Source organism: Chiloscyllium plagiosum, chromosome 37 (assembly GCF_004010195.1).
Source record: "Chiloscyllium plagiosum isolate BGI_BamShark_2017 chromosome 37, ASM401019v2, whole genome shotgun sequence".
Classification (NCBI taxonomy): domain Eukaryota; kingdom Metazoa; phylum Chordata; class Chondrichthyes; order Orectolobiformes; family Hemiscylliidae; genus Chiloscyllium; species Chiloscyllium plagiosum.
In genome coordinates, this window is record NC_057746.1 from 19,415,073 (window position 1) to 19,420,704 (window position 5,632).

A 5,632-nucleotide genomic window follows, 5' to 3' on the forward strand; every position below is an offset into this window, starting at 1 on the left:
ATCCAAGGCTGGAGTTAAATGTGTCGTGTTGTAACATGGATACCAGGCCAAACAGGGCAGTATCTTTAAGACAACTTCGGGATATGCGATATAAAAGTGTCCGCCTCCAGTCCCTGTCTGCAGCGGGGTCAGTCAGTTTTGTGTGTAACATTAGTAACAACAGAACCTAGACGATGAGGGCAAGTCTGGGATATTGTGGCCATAAATCGTGCCGCAAATAAACTGCATGAAATCTGAATCAACAAGAGCCAGGTATGTGTTGCACAGGCTAGCATACGGAAAGGGACATTAAAAAAGGGGTATGACCATCACCAGAGTTTAGATTAGGTTAGATTTCCTACAGTATGGAAACAGGCCCTTCGGCCCAACAAGTCCACACCGACCCTCCAAAGAGCAACCCACCCAGACCTATTCCCCTACATTTACCCCTGACTAATATACCTAACACTGTGGGGCAATTTAACACGGCCAATTCACCAAACCTGCACATCTTTGGATTGTGGGAGGGAACCGGAGCACCGGAGGAAACCCACACAGACACGGGGAGAATGTGCAAACTCCACACAGTCTCCTTAGGTGGGAATTGAGCCTGGGTCCCCTGGCGCTGTGAGGCATCAGTGCTAACCGCTGAGCCACCGTGCCACCCAGAAGAGGGAAATGTGATGGAGATATGTTTCTGATGGATAATCCCATTCCCCACCCGCCTTCCCGGTTCTGGCACAGTGGCTTGTTTACCATGAAAATAAACGTTCCCACATTCGCTTAGCACCGCCTCGCTGGGCCCTACTTGACCTGAAGCACTTTATGACCAGGGAAGAGCTCTTTTGCAGTATGCTTACTGCCGTTACCTTGAAAACCGATCTGCACCCGGCAAGATCCCAACAGCAGTGCGACGAGTAGACACCAGGCCGCCATTTTGACTTTTTGAAATAATGGTGGTGGTTGAGGGATAAGAATGGAGGTCCAATAAGCAGAGGGCACAAGTATAATCATAGGATCCCTGCAGACCATTCAGCCCACTGAGTCTGTACTGACCCTCCAAAGAGCATCCCACCCAGACCCACCTCCCTGTAACCCTGCATTTCCCCATGGCTAACTCATTTAGCCTGCCCATCTCTGAACACCATGAGGCAATTTAACATGGCCAATTCACCCTAACCTGCATATCTTTGGACTGTGGGAGGAAACCGGAGCACCCGGAGGAAACCCACGCAGACACGGGGAGAATGTGCAAACTCCTCGCAGAAAGTCGCCCGAGGCTGGGATCGAACCTTGGTCCCTGGCGCTGTGGGACAGCACTGCTAGCCACTGAGCCACCGTGCATAAGATACCTGTCAAATGAACCAGGGGTAGCACGAGGACACACATTGCCACAAAGGAAAAGGTTACAATTTGCTGCGCCAACAGGATGATGGATACAGGTTTAACAGAACCCTTCACAAAGGGAAGACCTCTCACAACAGTGTCAGAACCAGAGCCAAAGGAGGCTCTTCAGCCCATCCTATCTGCCCTGACTCCCTGACCGGGCATTTTCACTGAGTGCCGTTCTCCCAGTAGCCCTGCATCTTCACCATTTTCCAATAACAGTCAAATCCCATTTGAATGGCTCAGTCAAACTGGCCTCCACTCAGTCAGCACATTCCAAATCCATCTCGTGCTGCCTGAAAGAATTTTATCTCTATCGCCATCGCTTTTTTTTTTGCCAATTATTTCTAAATCCGCGCCCTCTCCTTTCCCCACCCTGTTACTGGTGGGAGCAGTTCCTCCCTATCCAGCCTGCCCAGACCCTTCTGAATCTCCTCTCGGTCTCTTTCCCTGGAAGAAAAACAGTCCTCCCCCCCACTTTTAACATCGTCAAAAGGAATTCTCCCTCCCTGAATCGCTGATGGAGAAGTGGTAGTGAAGGAGATTGGGAAAAGAGTATTGTGTGTAGAGCAGGATGGTGGGACTAACTGGGCTGCTCTTCAGAAGAGCGAGTGCAAATTCAACGGGCCGAATAGCCTCCGTCCCTGGGCTGGTGACGGACAGAAGAGCGGTCGGTCGAAACTTTAGCGCTGCACTCTGCCCGTCAGCCGTGGCTCTGTTAGTAGGCCCGGGTTTGGAATCCCCAACGCTCAATGTTAAAGTCCCACTCCAGGAGTCGAGTGCAAAAGAAAATCAATTGTTGACTGAAACGCCGTCTTTCAGACAAGACCGTCCCATGGCATTGCCTCAGAGAAGATCAGGGGTGTACTTCTAAGAGTCGCAGCCTAGTATTTAGCCCTTAATCAACGTCTGGGCAGACAAATCCATCCGGGCATCATCATGTTATCTAATCAAAGATAGGCTAGGGGGCTGTTTGGGATGATGTTCAGAGGGTTGGCGCAGACTTGATGGGCCAAATGGCTTACTTTCATACTGTAGGGATTCTATGATTCTAAAGAGTTATAGACATGGACACACATACACAAAAGAGACAGAGGACTGTATTTTTTTAAAATCCTGCAGCACTGGGAATTCAGTGGGCACCATTTCAAAAATGTTGAATTGAGAGATCCCTGTGTTGAATTTTTAAATAAAGAAGGTAACGGCAGACCTCCTCATAACCACTTAATGGCCCCTTAACCTCACTGAGGAGTGCGTCAAGGGGCCTGTCCATGCGGGCGCGCTGCATGTCAAAATTACCCATCATCCCTCGCCTCCTGGCCGTCCATGGCATTGCCTGGCAACCATCGACATGCTGCCTTCTGCCTTTCCTGCGGTCTCTGAGCAGGAACCTCCTGCCTCCTGGTACGCTGCCCCCAACAGGCCGGCAGAGTGACGCGGCTGGAATGCAGCGTTGTAACGTGGACTGCATCCCCAGGAGAGGGTCTCAGCCCCGCCCGGAAAACCCATCCCTCTTTGAGAGATGCCTGCCAAATATGCACCCATGGTTATTTAACACCTTTCACTGGGAGGGCATGCCACATGTCTCCTCCTTACAATCACTGCTGGCCTCAATGAGGATAAAAGGCCGGGCAAATTTGCATTGGGCCCGATCCCATCAGATTCTCGGCGGATCGTTTTATTGGAAGTGACCTCTCTGAACAACAGGAGAAGGTAATTGAGATGTGGTTGAAATAAGAACGGAATTATGGAGTGTCCCTGTGTTAATTAGTCAGTGCCGCGTGCAATATATTAGTATGCATGTTGTAAATGGTACTGGTTACAGGTCTTTGCGTTGTAATGGTAATGCCCCCACCTCTGAGCCAGCAGATTCAAGTCCTACCTGTGTGGGCCAAACCAGAACCCCTCAAAATATTTTAAGAAGGTGGCCTAGACCCTAACTTTTTCTTATTTAAAAGGCAGATGTAGCATGCTGGGTTCCAGATTGGTCAAACTACTCCGCGTTAAGCAAGATACTATTATTCAAATGCTATCGTTAAAATACAACAGAACAAAAAAGAACTTACAATAACATACCTCTTTTGGAAACCTTAACCGAATAATAGATACAGTAACTATTACTGATTAACTGTTCCAAGATAGTAACATTCCCATAAACACACCTCCTGGCAGATTCAGAGAAATAACTTTGTCTCACAAGTAACGCAGCAGCAGACAGAAACGCCCAGCTTCTCGCTGTAACTGAGAAAGGGGGAAAAAAAAATCACTTCTAGCTTTTCAAGCCTCCAGCAGCTTCTGTCCTGTTGAGTCTCCAACAACAACAGCTTACAGCAAACCCTGCAAACTTAAAAAAAAAACTAGGAAGCCTGGTTCTGTGAGAGTTGGCCACACCCAGCCAGGCTGCTTCTATTGTTGCGCCTTTTAAAATTAACACTCAGCCTCACAAGCTGCTTATGTTCACACAGAGGGCTCGCCACCTATTGTTCAGTCTCTCTCTTAAAAGAAACTGGGACAGAAAGTCACAGCATCATCACACACCCGCACTAATGATGTGTCATAACATCTGTGAAAGGAAACATCTGTAATGGCAGGTGCAGTGTTGAGTCAAGAGCATATATGAACACAGATCTGTGTAGCCAGTACAGTTTAGTTCATTTGCTCTGCCCTATTCTTGTATCGGGAGTCTTTGATAAATTTAGATCAAGCCACGCGAGGTTGTCTTGCAGCGATTAGCTGGGAGATCATGGCTGTAAGATAGATGTAGGAGCTGGAGAAAGTTAACGTCTCTGGCAGTCTGTGTGTGTGTCTGTGTGTGTGTCTGTGTGTGTGTGTTTATGTGTGCGTGTGGAGAAATAGAGTTAACATTTTGAGTCTGTTATGAAGCTGCTTCAGAACTGGAAATGCTAACTGCTTTATATCTACGCACATGGTGAGAGACAAAAAAAACTGCAGATGCTGGAATTCAAAATGTACAGGCAGGAGGCGGCTGGAAAAACAGGCAGCATCAGGAGAGGTTGATGTTTCAGGTGTAACCCTCCTTCAGGACTGGGGATGGGTGTGAGGGGGAGCTGCAGATAAAGGGGGTGGCGGGGGCAGGGTGGGGAAGTGAGGATAGGTGAAGACAGGTAGAGGGTGCGACCCGGTTGGGATGAATCTGGTTGGTGGTAGGGAGCAGTGGAAGGGAGGGGGAGGGGCTGGGAGGGGAGTCGGGGGATGAGACAGGAGCTTGTTTGAAATTGGAGAGCTCAACGTTGAGTCCTCCAGGCTGTAGGCTGCCCAGGGGGAAGATGAGGTGTTGTTCATTTCGGAAGTGGAGGAGGCCAAGGATGGTCATGCCGGAGAGGGAGTGGGAAGGGGAATTGAAACGGGCGGTAACTGGGAGGTCCGGTCAGGCCCTGCGGGCCCGGCTGAGATGCTCGGTGAACCGTTCCCTATGTTTATGTTTGGTCTCCCCAATGTAGAGAAGTCTGTACCCACAGGGGTCGACCGGACCTCCCAGTCACTGCCCATTTCAATTCTCCCAAACACTCCCTCTCCCACATGACCATCCTTGGCCTCCTCCATTTCCAAACTGAACCACACCGCAAATTGGAGGAACAGCACCTCATCTTCCGCCTGGGCAGCCTCCAGCCAGGAGGACTCAACACTGAGTTCTCCAATTTCAAATAACCTCCCTCCCCATCCCTCAATTCCCCTCCCAGCACCTCCCCATCCCTTCCATTGCTCCCTGCCACCCACTGGATTCATTCCTCCCATTGACCAACCAGGTCATACCCTCTACCTGTCTTCACCTATCCCCACTTCACCACCCTGCTCCCGCCACCCCCTTTATCTGCAGCTTCCACAAACACCCACCCCCAGTCCTGAAGGAGGGTTACTTTGTGCATGGGAAATCATGTCTCACAAACTTGATTGAGTTTTTGAAGAAGTAACAAAGAAGGTTGATGAGGGCAGAGTGCTGGATGTGATCTATATGGACTTCAGTAAGGCGTTCGACAAAGTTCCCCATGGGAGACTGATTAGCAAGGTTAGATCTCACGGAATACAGGGAGAACTCGCCATTTGGATATAGAACTGGTTCAAAGGTAGAAGACAGAGGGTGGTGGTGGAGGGTTGTTTTTCAGACTGGAGGCCTGTGACCAGTGGAGTGCCACAAGGATCGGTCCTGGGCCCGCTACTTTTTGTCATTTACATAAATGATTTGGATGCGAGGATAAGAGGTACAGTTAGTAAGTTTGCAGATGACACCAAAATTGGAGGTGTAGTG